The sequence below is a fragment of the Amblyomma maculatum genome, chromosome 2 (assembly GCF_055883805.1).
Source record: "Amblyomma maculatum isolate TAMU_Amacu chromosome 2, ASM5588380v1, whole genome shotgun sequence".
NCBI classification, from domain to species: Eukaryota; Metazoa; Arthropoda; class Arachnida; order Ixodida; family Ixodidae; genus Amblyomma; species Amblyomma maculatum.
Genome location: NC_139345.1, coordinates 176,009,606 through 176,026,923, shown reverse-complemented (window position 1 = coordinate 176,026,923; position 17,318 = coordinate 176,009,606). Strand labels below are relative to the sequence as shown.

At 48.1% G+C, this 17,318-nt stretch overlaps 1 protein-coding gene across 2 annotated transcripts in view; it reads left to right on the top strand.

The window, feature by feature from the left end:
* The window catches only part of LOC146200490 (4-vinylphenol methyltransferase 1-like), a 60,702-nt gene that overhangs the window by 16,689 nt on the left and 26,695 nt on the right, over window positions 1-17,318 (top strand). Inside the window, exon 1 of one of the 2 annotated variants that reach the window (XM_084592950.1) lies at window positions 10,746-10,898. The exons of the other annotated variant lie outside the window; for it this stretch is intronic. The gene's annotated coding sequence lies outside the window, so the exon portion shown is untranslated. Of the gene's footprint in view, window positions 1-10,745; window positions 10,899-17,318 lie in introns of those variants that run through there. 2 annotated transcript variants of the gene reach the window in all.

Sequence of the window (17,318 nt, the reverse complement as noted above, 5' to 3'; positions counted from 1 at the left end):
TATGCAGTAGTTTTTCGGTGGCTGGTATGACTAAGCTCGAGCACGTCATGCATGAGCTGTGCCGTAAACGCGGTGCCTCGATCGGTTACGACTAGGGACGGTGCACCATGACGCAACACGATTTGCTGCATAAAGAATTGGGCGATCTCAATTGATGTGCCCCGCTGCACTGCCTTGGTTTCCGCATAACGTGTGAGATAGTCAGTCGCGACTATAATCCATTTGTTACCCATCGATGACAGCGGAAATGGGCCCAGTAGGTCGATGCCGACTTGATCAAACGGCGACCGAGGTGGAATAATAGGTCGGAGCAAACCCGCAGGCTTGAGAGGAGGCACCTTTCGACGCTGACACTCGCGGCAGCCTCTGACGTAGCGATGGACAGCGTCAGAAAGTTTAGGCCAATAATAGGCTTGACGAACTCGAGCGAGTGTGCGTGCACAGCCCAAGTGGCCGGATGTGGGCTCATCGTGGCAAGCAAAAAGGATATCGTCGCGAAGGTCGGCCGGCACGACAAGGAGGTGCGCTCGATCAACAATGCTGGAGTTTTTCTTGAATAAAACGCCATTCCGAAGACAGAATGCAGACAGGTGCCTTCCAAACTGACGGAGGACGTCAGCAGCGCGACCCTCCAGGTGGTCAATGACAGGTCGAAGTTCTGGGTCAGCTCGCTGTCGGGTCATTATGTCTGAGGCATTCACTAGTCCAAGAAACCCTCTGTCATCCGTGACGTTATCGACAAATCCGATGGGTGCCCGGGAGAGCGCGTCAGCATCTTCGTGCTTCTGACCAGATTTGTACACAATGGAGTAATCAAATTCTTGGAGGCGAAGGCTCCATCGTGCTAGGCGCCCCGATGGGTCACGGAGATTGGCCAGCCAACACAAAGAATGGTGGTCAGTAACGACTTTAAACGCACGGCCATAGAGGTAAGGCCTAAATTTCATAGTTGCCCACACAACCGCGAGGCATTCCTTTTCCGTAGTGGAATAATTTGTTTCAGCGCGGGAGAGCGTGCGGATGGCATACGCAATGACCCTTTCCACGCCAGCTTGGTGTTGTACGAGTACAGCGCCAAGGCCGATGTTGCTGGCGTCGGTGTGGACTTCGGTGGCAGCGTCTTCATCAAAGTGCGCAAGAACAGGGGTAGTTTGCAGTCGTCTGCGCAGCTCCGCAAAAGCCTCCTGCTGCTCGGCAGCCCACACGAACTGTGTATCATCCCGCGTGAGGCGGGTCAGGGGTGCGGCTATCTTGGAAAAGTCGGCGATGAAGCGGCGGTAGTACGCACACAAACCCAGGAAACGTTTTAAACTCCTCTTCGTGGCAGGAACGGGAAATTTGGCGACAGCGGCAGTTTTGTCGGGGTCTGGCCTAACGCCTGCGGCACTCACAAGATGACCGAGAAACTTCAACTCTTTGTAGCCAAAGTGGCACTTCTCGGGCTTGAGCGTCAAGTCAGCTGACCGGAGGGCGTCTAATACTGCGCGAAGGCGTTCGAGGTGTTCTCCAAAGGTTTCAGAGAACACGACAACGTCGTCGAGATAAACTAAACAGATTTGCCATTTGAGGCCGGCGAGAACGGTGTCCATCATGCGCTGAAAAGTAGCCGGCGCTGAACATAGGCCGAATGGCAGCACTTTAAACTCATACAGTCCATCTGGGGTGACAAAAGCTGTTTTTTCGCGGTCCCGCTCATCGACCTCAATCTGCCAGTACCCGCTCTTCAAGTCAATGGAGGAGAAGTACTGGGCACGGCGAAGCTTGTCGAGCGAATCGTCGATACGGGGCAGCGGGTAGACGTCTTTTTTAGTGATGTCGTTCAACTTTCGATAATCAACACAGAAGCGAAGGGTACCATCCTTTTTTTTCACCAGCACGACAGGGGACGACCACGGACTGTTGGAGGGTTGGATGACACCATCACGAAGCATCTCCTGAACCTGTGTCTGAATCGCTTCACGTTCCGTCGTTGAGATGCGGTACGGCTGCTGGCGTATAGGGCGGGCATCGTCGGGAGTAATTATGCGGTGCTTCACAAGAGGCGTTTGCCGAATTTTCGATGATGTCGCGAAACAAGCACTGTATTTTAGAAGGAGAGAACGCAGATCGTGCTGCTGTGTTTCCGAGAGATCTGTACTAATATCCAGACGATCAAGGGATGGGCGGACATTTTCAACTTCTCCGAACGTAAAACATTCAGAAACGTCCGCTAAGGCGTCGGCGAATGCGATTGCAGTAGCGCGGAAAAGATGGCGGGGTTCGTTCGTAAAGTTAGTCACCAGGAGTTTAGATCGGCCGTTACGCAGATGGATGAGACTCCGCGCCGAGGTGACGCCGTGGGTGAGCAAAAGGGACTGGTTGCCTTCAGCGACCGCCGTTCCGTCACGTAGTTCATCGCAGTTAACAGTCACAAAAACACTAGAACGTGGCGGAATAGAAACGCTCTCGGCAGAAATTCGAAGAGGGGCACGGCTTTGGCGGTCTGCGGTGTCAGTATCATCAGCTTTCTCGGTCGAAAAGGTCACGATGCGCTTCCGGAGATCGATAATGGCCCCATACTCCCGGAGAAAATCGACACCAAGGATACAGTCGCGGGAGCAGTCAGGTATCACAAGGCAGCTGACAACAAACGTGGAGTTGCGAATTTGGACTCTCGCCGTGCACTGACCGCTCGGACTTACGACATGTCCGCCAGCGGTTCGAATCTGCGTGCCAGACCATGTCGTCATCACTTTCTTTAGAAGCGCCGCTAGCTTCCCGCTTAAAATCGAAAAATCAGCACCAGTGTCTACCAATGCGCTAACCTTATAGCCGTCGAGGAGCACAGGTATATCCAGCGAGAGTCTGTCTTCACGTGTACGAACTGTCGTCGGGGCCGTCAAGTCGCGGTCACTCACAGGTCGCGTTGTCGGGGGGTCTTCGTCGCGTCGATTTGAAGCGGCCTCGCCCCCTGAGGTCGCTGTCTTTGGTTTTCCCGGCTCGGACTAGGCGACCGTCGCTGCGCCATCCCGGATGAGCTGGGCTGCGAGGATAGCCGGTGTGGAGACGGAGATCGTGACTGTCGTCTAAAAGTTGGCGTCATGCGCTGCTGGGCTACGTAGTCCTCAATATCCCGGGGTCGTTGGCCTAAAGGAGGGTTACGCATGTCGATGGGGAAACCCTTCAGTCCCAGTTGTCGATATGGGCACTGGCGATACAGGTGACCAGCTTCTCCGCAGTGGAAGCACAGGCGCTGCCGATTTGGGGCACGCCACAGGTCTGCCTTTCGCTGGGGTGGTCGGCGGTTGTCGATGTACGGCTCGGGGTGGGCTGAATAAAGTGAGCCTTGGTCGGGTGGCAGTAATTGCGTGGAATCAGTCGGGGGACGTCGCAAGATTTCCGCATACGTTGGCCGACAGGCCTCGGTGGAAAAGGATGGCGGGTTAGCAGCTGGTACCGAAGGCCGAAGTGCTTGCTGGAGTTCTTCTCGGACAATACTAGCGACAGAGCTGACCGTCGGCTGGGGAGCACCGAAAAGCTTCTGGAGCTCTTCGCGCAAAATGGAGCGGATGATGTTGCGAAGAAGATCCGGACTAGCCCCGAAGGCCGAAGGCGGCTCAGTGAGCGAAGCGGCGAGTACCGGCCTGTCGTAGGTCGCAGACCGCTGCTGGAGCATCCTTTCCATCGTGATTGCTTCCGAAACAAACTCGGCAACTGTGCTCGGCAGGTTGCGCACGAGCCCAGCGAACAGTTGCTCCTTAACGCCGTGCATGAGATGGCGCACCTTTTTCTCTTCGGGCATGGCCGGGTCAGATCGTCGGAACAACCTAGTCATGTCCTCCACGTACATGGTTATGGTCTCGTTCGGCATCTGTATTCGAGAGCGTAAGGCCCTTTCTGCTCGTTCTCGGCGATCCGGGCTGGTGTAGGTGTCCAGGATGCAGCGGCAGAACTCGCGCCACGATGTTAGCACGCCTTCACGATTCTCGTACCAAGTACGAGCGCCATCTTCCAGGCTAAAGAAGACGTTCCTGAGCTTTGCGGCGTCGTCCCACTGATTAAATGCGGCGACCCGTTCAAACTGGCTGAGCCAGTCTTCGACGTCTTCCGTCTGACAGCCGTGGAAAGCCTTAGGCAGTCGTGGGCTCTGTAGAGTGTAGTACGTTGGAGTTTGCATGACAGGTCGAGGGGCGGCTGCGGTGGTGAATTCCAACGGCCCGTGCTCAGGTGGTAGGCCTAGGTTACTCCGGCTAGCGCGGTGAACAGGAGTGTCGATTGGCACAGGACCTGAATCCTGGGTATGCGGAGGAGTGCGGGACATATACTGGGATCGATACCTTGCGCCGACACCAAAATATGTCACGGACAACAGGGCTAGACTTGACTAAAACGCCGGGACGAAGCTGTACCAGCAGGCGAAGTTCGGCACACAGCACGCGAGAGTCAACTTCAGTGTCCTCTTCTTTCAGGCGCAGCAAGAACATGGGGACACCAGGTGGCAATATTTTTATTTAGGCCTTAGTTGTTTGGTTTAATGTCGAATACAAGGCAGCAATTTACGCTCATTCTCCGAAATAAAGGATAAGCTGTCTATAGCACGCTGTATAGCATACTACAAATGTGCTCTGAATCAAAATTATCGAGAGGGCTAGATAAAGATTGAGTCAAAATCAGAGTACAGTACATATTTCCAAGACAAATGGGCCTATTAGTGCAGTCATCTTCCTTCTTCTTTGTATATTATTGGCAGCTACTTCAAAGCGCTCTCTTCAATGATAATTTTATTACGTATTTTTAAAGTAAACCTGGTTCGCTTGGTAGGGGAAAAAGCGTTGCAGTGGAAAGGGAATAATTCTTATGATTACCTTTACTTCTGCTTATTTGTGTGAGATAGCGATTAACCTTTTTTCGTTAGGCATATTTATTACCTCTTCTACAGACATGACACCACCTAGGCACTTTACAGAAATTCTTTTTTTTTTAACTAGTTCTTATTGTACACAAACAATATCGCATAGGCACTTTAATGAAGTTCTTTTAATTAATACTCATCCTGCACAAACGATACCACCCAGGTTCGTTTAACTGTAGCTCTTTTAAATCTGCCATAATGGCGTGCCGATGACGCCCCTTCTAGACCTTAAAAATCCCCGAATCGTTAAAATAATCACTTGTAACGCTCCGCCATTTATACCTTGATTGTCAACTGTAAGCTTCCCTTTCCCTGTTCACTTCGACTGTCTTTCGCGCCAGCCCGCAGTTCGTTGTCGTGGTTCAAAGAATTTCAGACTTTTTATTGCGAGCTCACCACAAATTAAAACAGTTGTCAGAGGTTGGTAAGATACGCGCCCAGACTGTCAGTGACCGAAAAGTGCAGGTACACAGTTGTCAGGCGAGCTAAAAAAGCAGTTCACCCTAAAACATCGAGATCCGCAACTCAAAAGCTGCTTTGAGATGAGGTATAATTAGCTGTCATACCCACAGCTTCGTTTGTGCGAAAGTAATCTTTTATTGCTTTTTGATAAGACGCAACTTCGCGTTCCATTCATCCTGGCTATGTGACATTTGAAGCTTTGGTGTTTTAACATTGGCCTAGATAGGAGGAACGACAATGCTTACCGACCATATTTCTGCTTAGGCGATCAGCCGTGACTGGCCAAATCTCACTCATTATCATGCCCCTGCTTTGCGAAAAAGGATTGACGCCCTGCATTAGTTTCGCATTTCTCACATTAAGCGGCTGTTTTTCAAAAGTGTGCTCGCATTTTTGAGCAAAGGAAAAAAACTCCTGCGCCTGAGAGATTCGCTCTCAGATACCACGCACGTCTTTATTCAGAAAAAAAAAAATCTAACAAAGATTACGATACTTCCTGACACGAAATTTGAGTGCAGATATTCAAGCGTTTTTGCGACGTATTCGAGGCAAATCATTTGAGATGCGTGTGTGCATGTGCACTTACAAGGGCCTCCTTTTTTTTTTTTTTCTCTCGTCTGAGAAATTCTGTTCGGTTCGTGGCTCTCTTTTGCGCAGTTACACCAACAACGGCGACGCTCCTCAACCGCTGAAAGGTGCATACGAGCTGCGCTATTAAAAATGAAAGCCGAGTCTCCTGTATTATCCATACCCGGCCATGGTGCCGAGATCGAATGATACCGACCGTCGCGTTCAGTCATGGTGAAAGTGCTACTCTGCAAAGCGGATACTAGAGTGCGCCACTGATGGCGTTAGTGGCAGCTCGCTTGTGTAGGCATCGCCAGCCCGTGACGTCAGGGGGACGCGCTGGCAACAACAGCAATTTTCGTGGTGCAGGCAAAAGGCCAGAAACCACGAATGCAGCTTCTTTGAGATGGGAGAGTGTCAGAAGAAACGAATCCTTCGGGATACTTGCATCTCGAGTGCAGCACGCTGCTGCACGTTCGCAGTCCTTGGCCGAAACGGGGCGTTGCATCCGATGTCGGGAAGTCTCTCGCGTAACGTGGTTGCTCACAACTGCATGATGATGAATATTTAGGGAATACTAGAGGCACGAATTAAAGGATGGGCCAGTAGAAAAATACATGTACACGAACGAAAATTCACAAGGAGAGCACCAGACGGGAGTCGATAAAAGATGACATTTCTGGTCGTATTAAAGAGGTATGGATAAAACTGTCACTTCGTATCACTAAGGGTGGATCGTGATTCTTCGCCACTTAATTTTTTTCTTGTTGCCAATAGGTGCCGATGTCATTCAGTACAAATGGAGAAAAATATTTTCTTCACACTTCATCTCCGACGTTAATAGTTATATTTCGGGAGTTTATACAGCTCCCGTTTGCTAACTCTCCTTGCGAATCGTTGTTTTCTTATATCAAATATAATACTGGCCTAATTATTAGTCCCTTAATTTGTTCCTCGATATATCACACATACTATTCAGCATACAGTCGTATGTGAACGGCCATCCGACATAGATAGAACGTCCCGCCTTATAAGCCGCACGATTGTGCTTGGGCGGCCTAGAAGTAGTGTGCTGGAGTCGGAACGCAAGGGTGCTGAAAGGATAGGATTCTTAATAAATGGCTGGACAGAGAGAGAGATGGCGGTCAAGCATAGAAGAAAAAGGCTAATGTGGAAAATGTAAAATGAAATTGGAAAATGTGTCAGGGGGTATTTCTGGCTAAAATAAGGATCAATGCGTTTAATTTAAAAAAAAAATTCAGTGGTGAAGTCAGCCTGTAAGACAAAGAGTGTTTGTCGTACGAAGTTCTCGAGGTAGACACGGGCCACATTTCTCCGTGTTTAGCTTGACGGCCACTTTCAGTTTTGCGAGGAGAATTGCATAATCAATACTAAACTTAACGAAATGTTTATAATGCAGCAACCTGTAATTGTACAAACAAAACACTAGAAAATCTTTATAGTTGAGGAAAGGGAGCTTTATGGAATAAGTATAAGTGACATCTGCTTAATACTGCACGGCTCGTTTCGGCAGCAAATTGTGCTTGAGTAATTGTGTATTCAGTTTCAATTGTGTACTCAAGATTCCAGTGGTACGAAGGCACTGTACAGATTAACCTCTGGTTTAGTCTCATGCGTCGCATGCGTCTATTGGCACAAATGGTAGGTGAGAATTTGAACTGGAGGTGATCAACATGTTATTTCCAGGTGAGGTTCCTTCAGAAATGTACTTCAATGATAGTAACTAAATCCACAATATCAACTGCTGAGAACTCATAACGAGATTCGTCTTCTTGGTCATTTTCCCTTTCGGTATGTACAAAGTCAATCGAGTTTCCTTAGGGTTTATTTGTGAACAATTATGTTGTTCTTTCTTGTCCATATATCTGTGCCCAAGTTGCCTGCAATAGAAACGGTCTTATCATCTGCATACGACAGAAATCAAGCTTTGTCTGTGCAGTTTACATTGTCATTTAGCAAGTAAGAAGAACAAGGCGGATGTACTATATTCTTTTAGGACGTCTTGCAGCGCAATCTGCTCACCGGGCCCGGGTCGCAGCCGGAGCCATTGGAATTCTGGACTAAGGAAAGCCAACGACTCAATTGCATGAACAATTTAAGTTTATTCTCTCTGCAAGCTGTATTCAAGGACCAAGGAGGAAGTGATAAATTGAATGAATTGACACAATTTTTTTAATGAGTGCGCGAAACTTCTAATAAAGGCGTCAACCTGCTTGTATGGGGTTTTTCTGTATTTGTCGGAAGGAGAAAAGGCGACGATTGTCTGGTTCTTGCGCGCGGTGGGTAGCGAAGCCGATCCATTCCGGCCTCCTGGGGATCGAAGCCCAGTCGCGTCGAAGCCATACATATCTTACTTTTTCAAGGACATAGAGAACTCCAAGCTGATGGACGATAACTTTTCTGCTCAGTGGAAGTCCGAGGGCTACAACACAAATAAATAAATTACACTTCTATTAAATTAACTTACTGTCGACTTCCTTGAATGGCATGGGTGTTATTTAAAATTACCGCTCACTTATGTTACATTTCATGCAATGTTCAAAAAGGTGAGGTGATGAATCTACATTGAAAGCATCACTGTGTTTTCTGAGCCATGCTTTTCAGCCATGTTTCATATTATAATAGGGCGCGTAGCTAAGTCGAATTATTAGCTGCGACTAGCGCCTATCCAGCAACATTTTGGTCTCGTGCTCTTAATTGTTTCTTGGCCTACTCTAATCGATCCGTACCACCACTTGAAACAGTTCAATTAAGGCCATAGAGGCCAATAGCTGTGAAAACAGGCGCTGATTGCTACGCCATTGATAGATAAGGACAGGGCTCGGGGTACCTCGACGGGGAGAATGGTCGAGTGTTGAATGGTTAGGAGAGGTATTTGTGAAGGCGCAAAACTCCCTCTTGATTGCTTGCGTAGGTGAAAATAAGGTACACATTAACTACACTCAAAATGGTCATACCTACATACACCTAGTGCGTTCACTTAATACGAATTGTCTCACTACGGCAGCTTCCCGCCGAATAATGAAGACCAAGTTTGCCATTATTTTCTTTCTCCTCAAGACAAAACAAAGCCAGCGAGGAAATAAAGTACCGGGACATAGGCTGAATAATAGGCATAGAATATTTATCGCAAACACCGTGAAAAAGCCATCGACAAATGAATGGATGGAAAATGGAGCGCACGTGCCATCCTTACGTCTGTTCCGCAGTCTCATTCTGACCTTTTAAAGTTAGACCGCAGTTTATAATTGCTTGCAAAAACGATTGTATACATCTAGCACCTGTAGCTTCCGGCTCAAAGCAAAAGTGTCAAGGCAATCTGTACTGCCTATCCCCCAATGCTTGCCGAATATAGGTAGATCTTTTCGAAACAGCTCATTTCATTCTTCAAAACAACGTATTTTCGGAACCAATCTTAGCTGTCTCGGAAATCCGGACTACGCTTGCACACAACTGCCAGCGCACTTGCTCATACGCGGGCCGCGAAATAACAGCTGCGCACGGAGTTATCTCACTAAAGTAAAGAGAGCGCAGGCTCGAAGCGTAGGGCAGACTACTGCATCATGTGCTCTCCCCCCGACACGGGCAGGAAACCAGTGAGACCATACACATCGCAGGTTCAGCAGCTGCAGCTGCTTTTGATGTGGGTCTCCAAAAAAAACGAGAATAAAAAAAGGCATCCTCCATGCATGAAGAGTTTGAACTCTGGGAGGCCAGCTTCGGGCGCTCCCTGCTTTCCTGAGAGCGTGGGCTGGCAGATGTGTGCTCATTCACTTTCATTTTTTTTTTTGTGACGTAATTTACCAGAGTTATTTCGAGCTGCTCGTCCTCTGTGGCTCTAGTCTGCTGGATTCCCGCATTGATAACTGAACCTCCGCCGTTTTGATAACTAGAAGCGGCTTGTAGAACCACTAGTTAGGATCTTGTTTCAATCTTCCCAAAGGTATTCTTCGGCCACTCTTGTAGGTAAGAAGGTTGTGCTTTTTCTGCCTGCCCTGTCTTCTCTTTCTTATAGTAAACTCAGTTTTCATAAAGCCAAGATCTCACTTCTGTTTTGTTCAGTTTATAGGGCTTAACATCCGAAACAGAATCAGATTATGCGGAGATTATCAGAATAGATGGATTCTGAAAATATGGCCACTTGGAGTTCTTTATACTATAGCATCGCCCTTAATCGGACGCCTTGTTGTTGTTGTTTTTTTTTGCTTCATCGAATCCATCGACCTTGACATGAGCAGTCGAGCACCCTGACCACTTGGCCCCTACGGCTCGACACAATCTTATTTTTGGGGAGCAAAATGTGCATAGATCTAAATTTTATGGCTTGTTTCTAACCTCTAAACGGGAATATCTTGCGTTTGAAACGATCACCTCATGCCACGGAAATGCTTCGATTTTGTCTGGTTTCGCAATGACCAAATCTAGAAAACTTGATTAGTCTAGAAGCCCTTATTGAGTTCGTATTTGCTTAAGAAGCAAGAATACTTCATTTTTACACATATTGCTTTTAACCACGACGTTAATGTGAACAATGCGTGGATTCGTTGGAAATCTGTTTCACGAATCACAACAGAAGTGTGCCTATCCTACTTTCCGCGCTGTTCCTTAGCAGCTCGCTGGCGTAAAAGTAAGTTGCCCTTGAAGAGTACGAATTGTTATCTAGGTAGTCACAATACGAAGATATCGCTCAGAGTTCTCCCGCCGAGGCGTTTACGCAAGTTATCTGGAAACAGCCCCATCCTTCTCACGTGTGCCGCAGCGATAAAAGAGCTGGCGTTGAGAGGAAGGAGGTGTGAGGGGCAGATGCGATGTCCGCCTTTCCCGTATCGGACAAACTGTCGCTGTTTTGTGTGGACTGCATTACCTTCAGTACTCGCCACCAGCCCATGGTCCGTCGACCTTTCTTTCGGGTGATCCGACAGCTGATAGTCTTTATGGAGGCATGAAGCAGCCAGTGGTGAGTAAGAAAATGGAGGAACGCTATTGTATTTAGCAGGTGTTTGCTCTTCATTTCAGTTATTACTGCACTTGATTAGTTTTATCTAGTTGAAAATTCCAGTGTTCAATGACGTGTTCGAAGAAGTTGACGCTCTAATGTTTTACGCCTAGCATGTCATCGGAGTCGCAAAGGGTTTCGACCAAGGCATGTTCCAGCAAAGATGTTATGAAGCTCTTTTTTTTATTCTCAACTACTGATGTGAATTTTTCTCTCTCAAGTGCGAAACAAATGTAGCGCAATGTGACAAAACATTGCCTAAATAAATTCGCTGCGGATAATAATTTTTCATAAGCTGCTTGCTCAGATTCAGGTTTCTTTTCCCGCCTGCGCTGAGAGTCTCGTTTAGAGTGCCAGACTTCATAATTTTGCCAACAAAACATAACGGCGCATTTACAACTGGAGTTGTTAATATGCGGGAAATATGCTTTGTATTGTGCGTATTCTCCCCCTTACGCTATTGTAGAGCTGCGGTATGGCAAATAACCCTGCATGTACAAACTGCGGGTGCGACAAGACTATAGGCCACATTCTTTGTGATTGCACCATATACAGCGAGGAAAGACAGTGTCTATGCCGTGCGCTGGAGCGTCTAGATGGACGCCCACTGACTGAAATCAAGATCCTAGGTACCTGGCCACGGCGATCGTCTGCGGTGAAGGCCTCCCAGGCAATGCTCCGCTTTATGAAAAGCACAGGACTGATCGAAAGGCTATGATTTTTTATGTTACGTGATATGACTGTGACGTGATGTGACATGTCTGTGATGTGACTTTACTGTCTTCACCCATCCCTCTCTCACCCACAACTTTTATACCCACCTACCCCTCTCCCCCGGTGCAAGGTAGCAAACCAGTTCCTTTACCGGTTAACCTCCCTGCCTTTTCTCCTCATCTTCCTCCTCCTCGTCCTCCTGTCATGTCTGTTTAAATTCTTAAAGAAGGGAAGTTTCAAGCGAGTTGTAGGTTTGATGTCTTTAACTCCTTCTTTATTAAACGTTACATTTCATCCTAGTATTTTGAGCTTGATTGCTGCTGTCTTACTGTTCATTTCCCATAAGCCTCACCACAACAAGGACAACAGCAGACAAGGTACTGATCTTTTTTTTTCTTTTCATGGGTAATAGGATTGGGCCCAAATTTTACCAGCTGCTTTTTCAGGTTAAAAAAAAAAAGGGGCGAACAAGTTCTTTGCTATCAGCCGACCTCAGCGCTTTAAAGTGCTGATCAAAATTATTTAACTGCCTTTACGTTTCTGTTTGAGAACTGTTTGACGCTTTGTTATAAGGAATGCAAAGGCATAGGCGTAGTTACCGTGTTGCTCAGTACGTCGTTTAGTTTGCTGCATGAGCACTGTTGTGCCTGGTACACGAGGCACTGTCGAGAAAGTGCATAAGCAAAACCGGAAAGGCAGCTGAGCTCGCGCCAACCTACGTCGGCGTTCCCAGATAAGGCTTGGAAGATGGGGACTGACCTATAGTGCGTATTTCCTGCAAACAAGCTATCTTCACCTTCATAACCCCTCATAATTTGCTCAGTACAGGACAACATATAGGTATTTTGTCATTGCTAATCACAACAACTCTGCCCTACCCCTTCTCTAATCCTTGCCTGCTATAGGTAAGGATTAGAAATGGACATGGGCAGGACATGTAGTGCGAAGAGAGGATAACCGATGGTCGCTGAGGGTAACAAACTGGATTCCAAGGGAAGGAAAGCGTAGCAGGGGACGGCAGAAGGTTAGGTGGGCGGATGAGATTAAGAAGTTCGCAGGGGTCAAGTGGATGCAGCTAGCTCAGAACCGGGTTAAGTGGAGAAATATGGGAGGGGCCTTCGCCCTGCAGTGGGCATAATCAGGCTGATGATGATGAAGATGATGATGATGATAGGTAAAGATTGAGATGGCGTGCTAGGAGTCGCGCGATCGTTCTGTTTCTGCTACTTCTAGAGCTTCCGTTGCATTGGTGCCAATAACAGAACTCAGAATGGCTGGTATCTCTGAAACCGCTAACAGTCTGTAGTAAAAAAAAGGCATTTCGGAATGTTGTCAAGTCACTTTCATTTATTCATTTCTATCCCGAAAGCTCTGGTATCAGGCGTGAGTGTAGGCAAGAACGTTCGCGGAAAAGATATCCGCAGAAGCCTCAACAAAAACGTCCCAGGAATGAAAGCCCCATAAGGAAGTGGTTGCCCGAAGTCCGGCCATTACACATTAGGCACATTACACGGCTGCTACGTGTCATGTCACTTTGCACCGAACTCTTGCGTTATGCTTCTTGTAATATGCCGGTAACTCTATTCCGCAACAAATGTTTGCGCGCAAATTTACTTTTCTGCCAGTTTCATTATCGTTACAATAATGTGCTGTAGATGAGTGAATGCATATGCGCAGTTTGCGGCGCACACAAAGGGAGGTGGTAAACAAGGAACGAGAGGAGGGATTATCTTCCAAAATACTCTAAAACGACGATATGAATCTGTATGAGAGAGCTCATTTAACCGAGGGTATATTAGACATAACTGTTTTCGAAAAAAAAAGCTAGAACACAGTAGAACAAAAGAGGAAATTGCCTGCAGCCAAAACCACCTGGCAGCGTTACCAGCAAAATATAAACAGCAATATATACTTGCCGTTGTCTTCTAGACGAGTACTTACCAGGGTTTCCATAACGTTCTGTTCAAACTAACTGGGAATTGTTTAAGGGTGCTGTGGTGTCCGGTATCCGGACGGAGGGAACGAACAGGCGCAGACCGCAGCTCAGGGTAGACTGTTTATTTACGTCAGAGTGTGAGCGTGTGAGCTCGAAAGAAGAGAGAGAGAAAATGTGCTGATGATGATAGCACTGGTGTATGGAAACGAAATTGAAACTTGTGCGGGATACAACATCACCTCCCGCTTAAAAAGAAAAACACGAAACACACGTAAAAGCACAGTATACAGAAGGGCAGAAACAGTAAAGTCAGTATTGAAGTCTGTCAGGTGGGTGACGGTCTCTTGCACTTCGTTGCTGTGCGGAGGAGTTGAACTTGCTTCAACCACTGGAGACTGCGGTTCAGATGTCGTTTCAGCTAGTGCTGGTTCCGCGCGATCTTCAGAAGTAGTTGGATCCTTGTCTGGAAGCAGTGCCCAGGACGGTGTAGAGTCAGAGCTGTTTTCTGGTACGCGAGATAATTTAGATGCATTCCAGATGCGGCCGTCACTTAGGAGAAATGAATTCCGGCCTCTTTTTCTGACTACTTTAAATGGACCCATGTATGAAAGCGATGCCTTGCATCCAGCTTTGGGAATCCTTACTCGAACGAGGTCATCGTTTCGAAATGTTGGGGCCCTAGCACCGCGTCTCATATCCGTATACTGTTGGGCGTACGACTGCTTAGCTTGCACCCTCTCGCGAACGGGCTTCAATACAGCATTAGAGTGTACGTCGCTCCCAGAGGGCATTCCAGCAATACTGAGCCGTGTTCTGGGTTGACGACCATGTAGGAGCTTCGCAGGTGACAAGCCAGTCGTCGCGTGCGGAGTTGATCTATATGTACCGAGGTAGTCAAGCAAGGAAGTTTTAACGGGCGTTTTTCCAATCTCGCCATTTGTATCCAATCTTTGAGCACCCTGTTGAATCTTTCTATTGCACCGTTTCCCTGAGGGCAGTACACTGAAGAGCAACGATGCATAATGCTCCTCTCGCGCAAGAATTCCTCGAACATTTGTGACTTGAACTGCGGTCCGTTGTCAGTTACAATTTCGTCCGGGAAACCCTCGCTGCTGAATACTCCCTGCAGGAACTCAACAACAGTATGCGACGTTACTGTCGGTGAAAATGCAACTTCAGGCCACTTCGAGCGGTAATCAATCAGGGTTATTATGTATCGACAGTTGGAAAGTGCCCATTCAAGAGGGCCTACAATGTCCATCGCGAGCTTTTGCCATGGCTTGTCTGGGAATCCCACAGGTTGCAAAGGCGCGAAAGATAGTTTAGCAGGCTTGTCTAGTGTCTGACAAATGTGACAGTGACTTATAGCTTCCTCAAATTGTTTGTCCATTCGAGGCCACCAATAGAGGTCACGCAGCCTTTGCTTAGTCCTTACCATGCCAGGGTGGTTTTCGTGTGCGAAGCTGACAAGCGTAGCCTTCAGCACATCGGGGAGTACAAGTTTTTCCCCTCGGATTAACAAGCCATCCACCTGAGACAGTTCCTCTCGCACGTCACGTCAAAGTAAGGAAACACATCAGGTGCCACGAACGTTTTCGGCGGCCACTCTTTTGTGACATAGCCCACAACCTTTTGCAATAGTTCGTCTGCAGCGGTAGCAAGCTGCAGCTGCTCTTTTGTCACGGATGATGACATGACCGAGACTATTTCTTCGTCTACGGTTTGATTTGAAGCGCTTTCAATAGGCAGGCGTGAAAGTGCATCTGCAATTACGTTTTGAGACCCTTTCTGATACTCGATCGAAAAGTTGTAGTACAGTAAGTGAGCAGACCATCTGGATAATCGAAGAGGCCGACGTCCTGCGCCAGCTGACGAAAGCAAAGTTACCAAAGCCTGATGATCTGCGCGCAACACAAATCTTCTTCCCCAAAGGTAGACATGCCAATGCTCGTATGCAAACAGACATGCCAAAGCCTCTCGTTCACCCACGGAATATCTTCGTTCCGCCGCGGTCAAGGTTCTCGATGCAAATGCAACGGTGCGGATTTCTTCACCATCTCGTTGCTGAAGCACAGCAACCACGCCCTTTTCCGAAGCATCTGTGGTGACGATTACATCTAACTCTGGGTTGAACATCTGTATGACGGGACTAGCTGATAAGGAACTTTTGACGAGATCAAAACTGCGTTGAGCTTCCTCATTCCAATCAAACTTTTGATTTGACCTCAAAAGCTTTCTCAACGGTTCGACCAAATCAGCAAATCGGGGAATAAAACGGGAGTAGTACCCTACCAGTCCCAAGAAAGAACGCAATGTTGAGAGATCATGAGGGGCAGGCGCTTTCACAACAGCGTCTACTTTGGAAGGCAATGGGCACAAACCTTTCCCACTAACGACATGTCCCAAAAAGTGCAGCTCAGGAACCGCGAAAAGACATTTATCATTTAGCTTCAATCCTGAAGCGCTTATACGTTCAAGTACCTGCTTCAAAATTTTGTTACGCTCCTGGCGTGTCCTTCCCCAGACGATTATGTCATCAATGTAACCGAGCACACCCTTGAAGTCCTTCCACAACAGTTGCATCATTCTCTGAAAAGCCGCAGGAGCCGAAGCCAGACCAAAACATACTCTTTTGAATCGAAACAACCCATCATGCGTGATAAAAGTTGTTAGGTCACGACTCTCCGGTGTAAGTTCAACTTGGTGGTACGCAGACGCCAAGTCAAGCTTCGAAAAACACGTCCCACCTGCTAGTTGAGGCAGCAGTTCTTCCGTGTGCGGGAGAGGAAACGCGTCGGCGATGACGGCTTTGTTAGCCTCGCGGAGGTCCACGCACAACCGAAGCGAGCCATCTTTCTTTCGCACGACGACTATGGGGGAGACCCATTCCGACGCAGACACGGGTTCTATTACCCCCTGCGACTGCAGACGGCGTAGCTCCTCGGAAACTTCCTCTCGCAGAATCGAGGGCAGGCGCCGCAGTTTTGCAGAAACCGGCGGCACGGACGATCGACGCTGGATGTGGTGCACGAAGTTCTTTACGAGCCCGAGGCCCGTCGAGAAGAGGTGTGAAAACTGATCCCGCAGCTCGGCGGGGAGCGAGGGGGAAGAGTCTGCGTGCACGACGCTGCGGCAGGTTAAAGTTGAACCGACAATGTATGCCCAGACTGCGTATGGCGTCGAGTCCCAGCAAAGACGTGCTGTGATGTGATGTGATGTGGAACAGCACGCCGGCGGTGGTTTCGCCATGAACCACGTCGTCCAGAAAGCATCCGATGATGTTTATCTTTTCTCCGGAGTAGTTGTGGAGGGTGACAACAGGCGAGCACAACGCATAGACATCCGCGAAGAATCTGCGGTAATGTTCTTCGCTCAGCAGAGAGACTGTAGCCCCAGTGTCAACAAAGAGAGAAAGGACGTCGCCCTATCGTAACTGTGGCACGAATTTCTTTCGGTTGCCCATCTTTATCGTTGACGTTTAAGATTGTAATGGCGTTGGCTGTCTCTGCTTTCGGGCACGGTGCTCTTCTTTTAGCCGTTTTCTTTTTCTTTGTCCTGCAGACGCTTGCAAAATGTCCAATCTTTCCACAGTTGCGGCAGTGTTTGGCTTTTGCTGGGCATGCAGAGAAATTTGCTAGATGGGAAGCCGAACCACAGCGGTAGCACGTGCCATGCGAGGGGTCGAATGATTCCGTTTTTGTTTCTCGCACGCGGTTCACAGGAGCGCTGAC